The following is a 14895-nucleotide window of genomic DNA, read 5'->3' as shown; positions in this document are numbered from 1 at the left end:
TTCAGATTTACAACATACAGTTACATCTTGTACACTCATGAAATGACTTGTATTTATACTTGTACTCAATAATTCACATAAACCATGCCTCACATAAACTACAAACAACAGTCTTCAGCAGAACAAATTCAGTTATCAAAATATGGAGCAGATTGAGACTTCACTCATAACAGTGGGAAACCTAGACCAGAGCATAGAGAAATTCTCCAAATTCTCCACCAAACTGGTTTACACACAACACAACACGTGTTGTTAGAACAGTATTCAACAAGTGTTGTTAGAACAGTCTGCCTTGCCAGACATGTAAATCAACCCTGTGAAATCTGCCCTGTGTTCCAGGGATTCTGTGTGAAGAGTCCCCAGAAAGGTCAGTACCAGTTTTTAGAATCAGGAAACCAGCATAGTCACAATTCTGAATAAAGGTTTCTACTCAATTTACTTTCTCATTCAGATGAAGGATGACATTTCCGTCCAATTCTAGATTTGACAGTGTGGTGCCACAGGAGGTCTCAGGTGTGAGATGAGGTGTACTGCCCAATTCCCAAAATACTATCTTTGCTTCAGGGACAGTGGCAAGTCCCCATCTACGCTTAAAGTGTATTTGCCAGCCATTGTGGCAGGTCACAGCACTGTGGATGGTGTTTCCCTAGGGGCTCATGAGTTTATTATGGGGCATCAGATCTCCCCCTTGTGCTTAAGTCTTTTAAGGCCCCTCCTTACACGAGATGCTGAACTGAAATGGGTGTCTCTAAAACTTCCTTTTAGCTAGTGATTATATCAGCAAAAATGGATGCTTGTATGTGCTGGTGGCCACATAACTCTGGAGTTGTCTGGTGGCTAAATTTGGGGTTTCTGATCAAGATCAAGTGCCTCAAACCAGTTTATTTTAGCATTTCATGAACGCGAACCTGCAGAGTGTTTTCTATTCCACTTAGCATTTAGTGTTTTTTTTTACCACTTAGTCTGAACAGCAGCCATACAATCATCAATCACCCTCCCTTGTATAAATATAGTAGTGACTGGCCAGCTGGGTGATGGACATCATTGCCATTGGCCTACAGGCAGGACATACTAAGGGAAATACTGTTTCTCATTTCTGAAATGCTATGCAGTTTTGCACACAAGTTAAGTATCACCTAATTAGTTTTGCTGTTTCACTTTTTCTTTTGTTTCATTTTCAAACCAAGTCCTTGAAGAAACATTTTTTCTAAGCGTGTACACTCTTTGCTCTTGGGGATAAATAAAATACAGCTATCTGTCTATCTATCCATACTATATGGCCAAAAGATTGTGGACACCTGACCATCACACCCATATGTGCTTGTGGAACCATTCCAGATTTAGTCCCCATTTGCTGTTATAACAACCTCCACTCTTCTGGGAAGGCTTTCCTGTAGATTGCGGTATGTGACTGTGGGGATTTGTGCTCATTCAACCACAAGAGCCTTAGTAAGGTCAGGCACTGATGTTGAGCAAGAAGGCTTGATGCACAGTTCATCCCAAAGGTGTTCGTTGGGGTTCAGTCAGGGCTCTGTGTTCAAAGGTGTTCAGTCAGGGCTCTGTGCAGGCCACTCGAGTTCTTTCACACCAACCTTTGCAAACCATGTTTTTAGGGACCTCACTTTGTGCACAGGGGTATTGTCATGCTGGAAAAGGTTTGTGCTCAACCCGTTAGTTCCAGTGTAGGGAAATCTTAATATTACAGCATACAAAGACATCCTATACAGTTGTGTGCTTCCAACTCAAAAGTTATTTAGATGCAAAGATAGCTCAATATGACATTACATGTGAGCATCATGAATCCATATTTGATTGTTAATTTAGTATCTCACTCAAGAAAAATGGACAATAAAGACACAAAACTGTATTAGTAAAATAATTATCAACATGCAAGAATGAACAATTTGTCTTTTAGTTAACATACAGCGATCAGCCATAACATTAAAACCACTGGCCTAATATTGTGCAGGTTCCCCTTGTGCCTTCAAAACAGCTCTGACCCGTCGAGGCATGGACTCCAAAAGACCTCTGAAGGTGTGCTGTGGTATCTAAGATATTAGCAGCAGATCCTTTAAGTCCTGTAAGTTGAGAGGTGGGGCCTCAATGAACCAGAATTGTTTGTCTAGCACATCCCGCAGATGCTCGATCGGATTGAGATCTGGGGAAATTGGAGGCCAAGTCAACACCACAAACTCTTTGTCATTTTCCTCAAACCATTTTTGCAGTGTGGCAGGACTCATTATCCTACTGAAAGAGGCCACTGCCTTAGGGAATACCGTTGCCATGAAGCTGTGTACTGGGTCTGCAACAATGTTTAGGTAAGGGGTTCGTGTGAAAGTAATATCCACATGAATGCCAGTACCCAAGGTTACCCAGCAGAACATTGCCCAGAGCATCACATTGCCTCCGTCGGCTTGCCTTCTTCAATAATGCATCCTGGTGCCATCTCTTCCTCAGGTAAGCCCTGCCATCCAAATGATGAAAAAGAAAAAGTGGTTCATCAGCACAGGCCACCTTCTTCCTTTGCTCTATGGTGCAGTTCTGATACTCATGTGCCTATTGTAGACGCTTTTGGCAGTGGACAGGGGTCAGCATGGGCACTCGGACCGGTCTGCAGCTACGCAGCCCAATACACAGCAAGCTGTGATGCACTGTGTGTTCTGACACTTTTCTGTCATAGCAAACATGAACTTTTTCAGCAATTTGTGCTACAGTAGCTCTTCTGTGAGATCTGACCAAATGGACTAGCCTTTGCTCCCCACGTGCATCAGCGAGACTTGGGTGCCTATGACCCTGTCGGCTGTTCACCGGTGGTCCTTCTTTGGACTATTTTTGGTAGGTACTAACCACTGCATACCAGGAACACCCCACAAGAACTGTCATTTTGGAGATGCTCTGACCCACTCATCTAGCAATCACAGTTTCGCCCTTGTCAAAGTTGCTCAGAGCCTTACAATTTTTCCAGCTTCCAACACATGAACTTTGAGAATGGACAGTTCTTGCTGCCTAATATATCTCAACCCTTGACAGGTACCATTGTAACGAGATAATCAATGTGATTCACTTCATTTGTCAGTGGTTTTAATGTTATGGCTAATTAATGTATATACTATACAGTTTAACTGGACAATTATTTTGACAATCATGCATACACTCTTAGAGAAAGGAATCTTCTTTGGATAGTTAAGTATTTTAGCTTCCTGAAGGGGTTCTACTTGGAACACTTTCTAATTGGAAAACACTCTGTTGTAGGGTTCTACCTTGAAGCTTTAAGGGTTCAAAATGCTTAAGTATTCCATATTGTACATTTACTACAGGACGGACATTTTGTGTTGTTTCAGTAAAATGTTTCAGTAAATTTTTCAGTAAATTAACTCCTTAACCGAAATGAATGTTGAAACATTTTAAACTATGTATAATTTTCCAGAAGTTTTCCTAATGTGAAAATTGCACTGAAAAGTAAAAATGGCCCATTTATAATGGCTTTGTGCCAGTAGTAATTGATATTAGCAAAGAGATTATTTGTTTGATTTATTTATAAACCTTTACTCACACTCTCATGAAAATCCCTGAAGTAATAAAAGCTTATTATTATAATAAAGGAAATGATGTATGTTGCCACATTGACCACTGTCCCAAATCATCCTTTTCTAAACTCAGAAACATATTGCTGACAAGTAAAGTTATTCCCTATATTCATTCACTCCCTCTCTTACTAATTTCATAATATCAGCCAAACTCACTATTCCTATATGCCATATTTTATAATATATTTTATAATTGCTTAATTACATTGGATTTTTGTGGCTTGCTTTTGTACCTGTAGATTTCTCAGGCTTTAATGTAGTCTCTTAATATAGTCACATTGTCACTTTAATATAGCAGCCTGACGTATGTTCTAATTTGGGCTGAAGGGCTAATGTGTGTTCTTCCTGTGGCTATACATTGTTTAATTCTTGAACAGGAAGTGATGTAAAGTGATGTCCCGCCGACTAATAGCTTTAAATGGCGATTATAGTAAAGTACTGTCATAACTGTGAAGTTCTTCTAATTGCTTCAACATTCTTGTTTTTAAGCATTGTAAAGCCTCACATTTTATTTTGAATGCTTTATGGCAATTATGCTGAGGACATGCGGCATCCAAATGTCGTTCATTTTAATGTCGGATGAGTCATTCAGCATTGGGCGCCGATCAACATGACATAAACATGGAAATAAAGCAGCTTGAGATGTTACAAGTATGCGGTAATTCTTTAACAGGAGTACAGGTAGAATTTGAGGTTACATTAATGTGGTTACATAGCACTAAGGCTTAGTAAATATGTGGATTCCTCCTTCTTAGCACCTTCCCCGCCTACTCTCCGTCTAGCCTCTTTGCTCTGAGTCTGGCCCACAACTCTCCACGCAAAGTGTGCTTTAGCCTACACAGCATCTTTCCGTTTCAGCTTTGTGCCCTGAAACCATCCCTGCTTCCTTCCTTTCCGAGATTGTCCTCCATTACCCCCTTTACAGGGGATTTTAGCTGCATCTCCTAGTGACATTATAACCAAGCCTTTCCACCACCTCAGACTAATCTACATGTGGCAAACACCGTTCTTCGCATATGTGTAGGCTATGCTGTAGTCAATAGGCAAGAACGCTTTTCTTTCGATCAGTTACTTGAGGTCAAAATAAAATAGAGTATCTTAAGCCTGTGAGTCACAAAGTGGAGCCTGTGATGTATAGGCATGGGGTCAGTGATTTTAGTATTATTTATTTGTAATGATGGGACATTAAAAGTATTATTTTTTAATTAAGTAAGGAATAAAACATGGTGGGGCATACTATTATAGGGAAATAATCCACAGTGGGGTGGTGTGTTATGTCCTGAACCTGAAGTGTTTTATTCCTTGGTTCACAGTGTCTTATTCCTCTTATACAGCAGCGATTTGCCAACAATTACATTTTTTTAATTTATTTCTGAATGACATTTTGTGCTTTTTAACCAGTGTTGTTCCCGTCCAGCCTCTTTTTTTTCTCTCTCTTGAAGTTTATAAGACAAAATAAATAGAAACATACCAAAATCCAGCTTCTGGTGTTACAGAGAAAGCAAAAAGTACAAAGTCCTCTGTCCTGAAGATTTCCCGAAACTTACTGTTTGTAAGTGCTAATGCTAACAAATGCTAACACTGGAGACTTCTTCCATGAATGTGATATAAACATCACCTTGCATAAAGCTTCTTTGTTAAATAATATTTTTAATCTATTAATTATTAGTGCATTACTGTCAGTAGTTCTGGCTTTAATTAATAAGCAATAATCTGTAATTTCTAATAGTATACAGTATATATTTCTTCTTCTTCTTCGTTTCCTAATCTAAAGATTAAAAACAAATAGCTCAATGTTAGCTACAATTCAGAGGAAAACTTTTTGTTCATTTACTGTAGCTGGTCTGGTTTGGGTGCTGTGGACGGAAACTAATTGCTCCAATAAATAAATATAATGGAACATATTTGCCTATTGTGCAATAAAGTGTGAATAGGTTATATATGCTCATAAAATTAGTCTGTGCTCTAATCATAATGTGGTCTTTTTATTTTTATTTTTTTTTTATACTCTGGAAGTGGTTAAAATGAGTGGACTAAATGTTTGAGACCCCAAGCCATAGGCTTTGTGTACCATGGCTATGTGTCCATGAGGATATTTCATATTCCTCATTTTTCCTTTATATCTACCAAAGTAGTTTAACTGACAAAATGCTGTTGACAGTAATGTTGTTATTCCTCTTTCAGCTGCTCTCATTAGGGGTCGCCACAGCGGATCATTGGTCCGCGTATTTGATTTGGCACAGTTTTTGCGCTGGATGCCCTTTCTGACACGACCCTCCCCAATTTTATCCGCGCTTGGGACTGACACTGAGAGCGCACTGTTGTGTGCAACTCCAGTGGCTGGGATTGGTTCTCTGGCTGGGAATTGAACCTGGGCTGCAGCGGTGAGAGCACTGTGGCCTAAATGGATAGTAATGTAAAATTTCTTTGACCTGTACAGACAAAACCTGAATATCTGAAAATAGCAGAAAAAGAGAAGTAGCCTTTTCAAAGAAAGTAGCATTTTCATGTTAGTTCTGGTTAAGGTTCAGTGGATGGAAGCTCCATTGGCTCCATTAAAGAAATATAATGGCACATATTTGCCTAAGTGATGGCTGTGTGTACCATGATGTTGGCATTTTTTTTCCCAGTCCCACATGCTTCTATTATAGAAATCAAACTACTTTAACATATCTGGCAAAGGGAATAAGCTTATAAAATTAACTAAAGATGATAGCACTTGGTCAGTTTAAAATTTTATTGTTTGTCCAGTTATAACCTAATGACAGCACAAGAAATTATAACTTTAAGGGATACAGGGTATCCAGTTTGTCATAAGTACAAGTTTAGCATGCATTGTGGGACTTTTTATGGTTAAGATTTTCTGAATACCGCAATCAGTAACGAAATAACTGGTTGGAGAATCAAAGGTTGGAGAAACGAAAAGAACTGCACTCCAGCAGAGACCAATAGAGTGATTCATACTCACTAAACCAGTTTAGAAGACAGTGCATTGCTAAATAGTGTAATGTGCAGAGTCAGGCAGGGGTGTTCAGTTTCCTGTGTACATGCACATTAAAACCACTAACTCACAGGAAATGACAAGGCAAACACAAACAAACAAGGAAAGAAATGTCAAAGAAAGGTATGAAGCATTATATTGGGCAACTTGATGACACATAGGTCTCTGATCCCACACGCTTTGTTTTAAGTAGGCAAATTCCACCTTTTTTCATTCTTTAACAGATTTTACTGTTTCTCTTTTCACTGTTATGAGTGGTAAGTCAATTTAAGACTATCGACCCTTGTCTTATATTCATCAGGGAAACAACATTTGCTCTAATTGTACATGCTGAAGAGAATTTTGAGATTAAAACAAAAATCCCTAAGTCTCACAAAGTCCCAAGGTCTGGGAATCTTTTCCACATGAGAATAAAGGCAGTTTTGAGGTCAGATTAAGGCAGATAATGCGTTTTGTTGTATAAATGTCTGGTAATACAGGAGTAAGAGAACTGATGTAATGAAGTGCCATCTGGGCTATTCTTAGAGTTTACGCCTCAAATTGTAAATGCTTTCCTGTTCTCATGTATATACCAAATTTGGACTTCCTGCTTCCGACATATTCAGACCTATAGCAAAGCATGCAGAGCACAAAGAGCAATTTTGGATTAACAGGAAGCAAACAACTTATGTTTGTTAATCAAAATGAAAGATACTTGTCACAAATTCAGAACTGATTCCACAAATCAAATTCAGAACAACTGAGCACAGTTGCTGCTAGAACATCAATTAACAATAACTGTCAAAGCTATATCTACAGAAAAGTATGTTATATTTTATTTTGTAGCATTCTTTTTGATTGAGAAAGATTCAAAAGATTCAAAATTATCATCTAATTATCTACCAACTACTCTTTCATGGTTATAGTGTGATAGACATTTTATGCTGAAAAGCATTAATAAGGCTTTATCACTTGTTCATGTATGTGATTTAATAGGAAACCAACTTTAACACGAACTCATTTATATGAATGCACCTGTGTTTGTAATAAATGATAAAGTAGTTTAGTGAAAGAGTAACATTTACATAGCAGTCATTTATTTAGATTGTGTTGTAACTGTGAGATGATTGATGGTGCACAGAACCATCATAAGGATAAGATATAGCTTGTGATTTAGTAGCACCACCATGTGGTGAGGCTTAGCAGAGGCATAAATACAGATCGTAGAATTAGTTTCATAGACAGTACTATGTGTTAAGATTTTGTTGAAAACATCATCAGAATGGTGTTTAATAAAAAAAGAAGTATTTATGATTTTATATTTTTGAAAAGAGTTTTATTATGTGGAAAATAGTTAGAAATATAACCATGTTTATTGCAAAACACTCTTACATATTACATGTATCATGTCAGACTAACACAGTACTTCACTGCTGTTGGAGAAAATGTCATGCTTTAGAAAATAAAAGGAATTTCAATTCATTTAAATAAGCCTCATAAATAACCAATTTATCATTTACACTTAAGCATCTTTAGAATACATAATAACACGATTCTTAACAAAGTATCTTGTCATTTCATAAAAGCAAGTAAAACTTAAAAACGGCATTCAGTGTAGATTTTATAGTACCACTAACGGCTGAGAACAGTAAATGTTTCAAATGCTGAAATCACAAGAGCAAAAAACCCCACAGGAGAAGAAAATACAGAGAAGATATGTCTCGATGACACAGTAATCACAATTTGGATAATTAAGTGACTGGTTCTGCACATTTTGTATTACATATACATGAGTTAATGTCAGATAGACACTACAAAATTTAGACAGATCCACAATCTTCAGTCTCTGCAATTTTTCATTATAGAATACATTCCCTGAGCCAGTGTGACCTCTGGTTCTAGCAACTTATAGATGAGGTCAGTGAGAGTTTACCATCTCTGAACTCTCATTATAACCCTGATTATGCTAGTATGCAACACAGACAGCACATGATATAAAGAAGTTACTTGCCTTACTAGAGCAGACAACTAGAGTGCTGCTAGAGACTCACAGACATAAGCTCTGTCTGTTTCAGCATTATAAGACCTGAGATTAGGAACTATTTATTTGTCTGCTCGCTTAGCAAGCAGGAAGAGACCCCAGTATGTTTTTGAAGCCTCCCTTGACAATAGCAGAGAATCTGGTGAGATGTTCAGTTTCACGCTGTCACCATTTCTCAGACGGATCACCCCCGACATAGACACAGTGCCATATCCATGCTCAGCCTCACTCAGTTTGCGGGGTGTTTTGCCAGGCACATTCTCGTTTGCAACCAAAATCACTGTCGCCTCACGTGGTTCGTTGTTTATGAAGGTGACCTGGGCATAGGTGTGGTAAAATCCTCCAGTTTTAATTATGACTGAGTCGTTTTGCAGGCGGAGGGAGGTGTTATCGCAGAAACATGAAGAGCTGCGTGTCCATGGTGACTTGTCATTTCCTGCTATACCAAACATCACATCATTAAAGAAATGAGAAGAGAATAAGTTAAATGCCAATTATTCTACACTAAATCTTTCAGAAAGCTAAAATTGTGAAAGTCCTTGTAATATATATATATATATATATATATATATATATATATATATATATATATATATATATATAGTATCTATCTATCTGAAGCCCATGCAAACACACTCACACTCACACACACAGACACACACATATATATATATATATATATAATAACGCAATAATGCATTGACATCTCTACATAAATAAATATTTTACCAAAACAGTGTGGAAATGTTTTTATTCAGGCTACTGTCTAACCTTGCCTTAAGGTCTGCCTGCAAAGATCATGTTCAGTAAGAAGCTAGTTTAAGTCAATCTGCCTAAAGATGTCTAAAACCTTACTAGCTAAGTGTGTTTTCTCACACAATGAATGTCACGATTTGATCAGGTTACTGGATAACATATACGCCATAGTAAAAAGGACATAAGCCTAATCAGTTCATTTTGTAATCAAATACCAACTGTGAAATTATCCATGATGCTCCTGCACCGTTACATCATTATCACAACAGAGATGACAGTGGAAAAGTTTTAAAAATATTTAAATGACCTAATAAGAAATAATTAATAACAAAAAATGTATTCATTATACAGAGCAAAACTGCCAGAATGAATCAGAGATTATTTTCCCACTGATGTTAACATTAACAGATATCAGTTGAGTGAAGAGATGTTGATGTTTAAAATGCAGTGAGTGAATTTTACCTCAGGCGAGTAAAATTCCGAGACTGATGTGAATGATGCTGATAATCAAAGTGAAAACTCATTTCTCATTGTAAACCTATAATTCTTTCAAATTTGACAGTAAAAATCTTTTTCCATATGTAGATTATCTTATATAAAGGGGCCTTTCAGAGGAATTTAATCTTTTAATATAACTTTCTCTTTTTTCGCTTTTGGGTTTAACCAGATTCTAAAATGATAGAACCTGTGGTTGAGATATACGCAAAATGGAAACATGTTTTAGTTCAGGAGATTCGTAGTTTCAGAAGTTTATATAGTAGATAAGTCCAATTTTGACCATGTGGTGGGTTTTCCCAGGCCAGTTAAGGCTATATAATTTTGTGCCAGTTGAGGCTATATAATGTTGTAAAATATCTACAAAATTAAATGAATAGAAAGAGCTCATTAAATTCTGATTGGTTTCTGTATATGTAGATACTGAAAGAATGTACTGAATGAAAGAACAGTTTGTATTAATCTCGTATGAGAGATTATGCATCGACATGCGGAGGAGCACAGATCTACTTAAGTGCGTAGTGTCAGTTATTGCAGTAAAAGGAGCAGCGTGCAGTTGAAACCAACGTACATTAGATTTTAGTCAGATAAATTTGTTCCGTACGTGTAGGCCCTAGTTATAAGCCTAACCACATTTAGACATATGAACACCCACTTCTGAAAAGCAGCGGATATTAGACCCCCTCCCCACAGTTATCTCCTTTTCCATGGTGATTCACAATTCACCTACGATTTCAATGTTGAATTTTCCTCCTGGGTTAATCGTGTTTTGTTTTTTTTCGCAAATCTCGAACGCTGCACAACATAGAGATTAAAGCTACATGATAGCTAACTGTAAAAAAAATTTTTTTTGCCTGAGACGTTTTTGCGGTCAGTCAATGAGTGGGAGGTTCCATAATCGCAAGTTCTTTCAGTCTTACATAGAGAATACTGTAAACTGCATATTTTTAAACATGACTGAGTTATTTCTGTACTGACATATCTTGATGATAAATGCCTACAGTAGGTGGAATTAAGACGCAGTTTGTACTTAATGCCCAAATGTGTTATTTTCGTTTAGTCAACCACCGACTTAATCCATAATTAAGAGCATATGTGACACTTCCTCAATAAAACAGAGAAAAGGAACAAAATATTGAGATCATCTGCCTACTGAAAGTCCCTTTCTAAGTTTCATTAAGAGAGGGAAAGGGAAATAAACACATTGCTTACCCCACACAAGATGGATGTAATCTACTGAGCTCTGCCCAGAACCTTAAAAAAATAAACAATTTTCACACTCAGTTAGCAATCAGAGCCTGTCATAAACTAATATAATTACATATATGCATGTACTGCATATACTTTACTTTGTAGATCCATTTCATACATGCTATCATACATAAAATATGATTTTGTAATAAAGACACCAATTGGTGTCTTTGTCATTTAATACATATATGCAACCATTTACAATTACTATATAAAATTAAAGATGCATGCGATGCATTTATGGCTTGCATAATAAGAGGAACAGGGAAAAAAGTATATAAATGTCTCTATAAAATAAATAAAGCCGTGTTCCTCCCTTGACTTAACCATATGTTTGCCTACGTCGTAGCTGTTTGCTAAGCAGTTGTTCATAAAAGTAGGCCATGACCTATTTAAGACCCTGTATTTATATTACTGTAAGTATTAACAGACAAGAGTGAAAACAAACAAGTGAGGATTACGTTATTCAAGTGACTGCGAGTTACAAATGTTTTGCATATTGCATATTGCATACAAATGTTTTTTTGTATAAATTTCACAAATATAGTGACAACATTGCATTTCTCACCTGCAAGGTATTCAGGACCATGTGTATTACCTCCTAAAAGAAAGATATTGAATTGTTATTTATGTGGGCCATATAAATCTGATTTTATTAAACAGAAGTTAACACATTCACTTGGTGTGAATCACGTATCATCTCAGACACAACTACCAGCAACAGAGGAAATAAACCTACATCTGTAATTAGAAGGCGATAGCAAATATATAATTAAAGACATAAGACACAAGCCTACCTGTATTATTATTTACTTCTGGTGTTGGTATTTCTCTCTTCTGTATGTGAATAATTGTTTTAAAAATCAGCTGTTGTTTTTGAATAGTATAGTCCATTTTTCATATTGCTTGAGTTGAGCTTGTAGCTACACAAATATTTTGATTTGAGATGTACCTGGTCTCTCTCTTTAGCAATCATTGCAACCATAATCACAATGGAGAAGGATAACAGGCAACACCAGCTGACCAAGAAGTTGAACTTGTAGCTTTTGTTGTGCATCGCTTACTGAAAGTATCAGAGAGAAAGGGTGGTTAAGAGAGAATCCACACAATCCACAGTAACTCCACAAGACATGGAGCTTTTCAGTTAGAAAGAAATGTGAAGATAAAGACGCTGCCAGACTGTGGAGTGCTCAGCACTTATTTGGTGTGTGTATGTGTGTGTGTATGTGTGTGTGTATGTGTGTGTGCGTGTGCTATTTCAAGTGGAGCTAAAACAGTGCTGAGTGATGTGACAAAACGAAGTGGGTTTTCACCTTTACAAGGTGTTTTCCCCTTTAACCCACACACAGAATTCACCCACAGGTGAGTGAAACATCCTACGTTGAATTACACAGCACAACAACTTGGCATGTGGTACAGTTTCTAGGTCTCAGGGAATTCTTCACAAAGACTGATTTCTTTTACAATGTGGGTGTCATATAAATTTAATTGTACACAGTTGCTTTGCATGAGAGATCCTAGGAACAGGAAACAGACATTGTGCATGATGGTGAATTTGATCTTTTACTTTGAATCCTACACACACATGAAGCTATAGGATTCAAAGTATAAGAGCAAATTCACCATCATGCACCCTGTCTGTGTGTGTGTGTGTATACATACTTACATACATACATATATATATTCCTGTTCCTAGGATTTTTCATATATATATATATATTTATATATATATATATATGTGTGTGTGTGTGTGTGTGTGTGTGTGTGATTGTATATGTATATATATATATATATACATATCTTTTGAGCATTTTACAATAAGTACATTACTGTAATTCATTATAATCTGTAATTCAATTCATTGACTCTTGACTCTTTGAGTCAGTATCAACATATTGAGAATATATCAGTTTGCATATTTGTATTACATCACTTGTAAGTCGTCTATTTTTCATATTTAATAAATTAATGTACTATACTTAATTAATGCCACAAGCCTTAAATTACTCTGCAATTACTATGTTAATTACTTCATGCCAGTTATCTGTATCTCTGTATACTATCATATAGTCAGGCTAAAGAATCATAGACATAGCTGAGAGGTTAGAAGTTAATGACATGGCTGTTAACAATTAATACATTTATTAATAAGCCTGACCCAGGAGTAGCAAGAAAATTCAAATAATACCTCTTTAAATTTAAATTGCTGAATAATTTGTTATTAATATTGGTATGAATCAGATGAGAGATAGACTGTACTTACCTCATGTAGTGTAAAGACCAATGAACTAATATGTGTTTGTTCCAGTCACATAAATCAACTCTGCCCACAGGATTTCCCCTTCTTTGGTCTCTCTTTATACAGAGATTCACTCTCTCACTCACTCTGTGGTTGGAAAGGAAACTCGAGCAGCATGGACATCTTCTTCTTGTAGATTTAGAGAAAGTACACCTCAGAAGGTTGCCATTTCCCTGAGCTATTAAGCCACATGATGACCTTGATGCATGTACAACAAATTCAATATGTTTTGTAACAAGATAGTTTTTCTAAAGCATTTCAGCTTTCTGGTAGATGACTCATGTCAAAATACTGCATCTTTTGACTGCTTTAGATTCAGTGCATCTGTATTACATTCATTGGTTTCTGTCACTGATGAAATGGGTTTAAGGAGCAAACAACAATAGAATTTAATAATTTAGACAATTTCTCAGTAGGCGCATGGTGGTGCAGTGGGTAGCGTTGACACATCCCGACTCCACGATTCCTGGGTTCATGAGCTTGGCTTACTGTCTCCGCTGGTGTTCTCCCTGTGTCCATGTGGATGTCCTCCAGGGTTGCCCGGTTTCTGACCACCTCCCAAAAACATGCCAGTAGGCATGGCTGTGCTAAATTGCCCCTAGGTGTGAAAGAATGTGTGTGTGCATGGTGACCTGTGATGGACTGGCACCTCACCCAGGGTGTATTCCTGCCCCCCACCCAGTGTTCCTGAGATAGGCTCTGGCTCCACCATGACTCTGACCGGGAAAAAGTAGCTAGTAAACGTGAATTAGTGAATTTCCCAGTAGGTGGGCAAAACATAATATAATGACACATCAAGGTTTAAAACTTTTGCAATACATTTATTCATGCTGTGAGTATTGGGGCCAGTGTTTAAGACATTTACGGCTGTACTGAAACAGATAAACATGACTGAGTATATAGATGAGTGCTAACCTTATTTATACTCTATGAAAAAAAAAAAAAAAACACCTCAGCACAGCAAGGCCATTGATTTAAAATCAGTAGCTTGTTTGCTGGATTGTGAGAAAAGAAAGAAATATATGCAACGTGTTTATGTAAAATGAAATGCAGTGGACTTCCGTGTTCCAGTTGAGTGATACTGCTAATATCTGTGGTTTTTTTTTTTTTTTTTTTTTTGGTGTCACAGAGTAATTCAATGTAGTTCAATGTGTGGGACAACCCCGGGTAAGCCACTTGTACTTTCCTGCAAAGACACAGAGACACCAACACAGCAACATACCCCACCCACAAGACATAAATATATGCATACACTGAGGGGTGCTGTCCCTGAACTCACAAGGTCACCAAAGTAGTCATAAACAACAACAAATCACTTATATTTCTGCAGTTGAAATTAAATATATTTAATATAAGTGCTTCTTGGTGTCCAGTTACCTGGCAGGTTTCTTAGTTGTGCTCTTTTTCTCACATTCTGTCTGTGTGATTTCGATTTTCAATTGTAAAATACAAAACTCTTTCAAGAGCGTGTAATTATAAGATTTAT

Source organism: Pangasianodon hypophthalmus, chromosome 14, assembly GCF_027358585.1.
Source record: "Pangasianodon hypophthalmus isolate fPanHyp1 chromosome 14, fPanHyp1.pri, whole genome shotgun sequence".
Lineage (NCBI taxonomy): Eukaryota > Metazoa > Chordata > Actinopteri > Siluriformes > Pangasiidae > Pangasianodon > Pangasianodon hypophthalmus.
Note: the sequence above shows the minus strand (reverse complement) of the source record.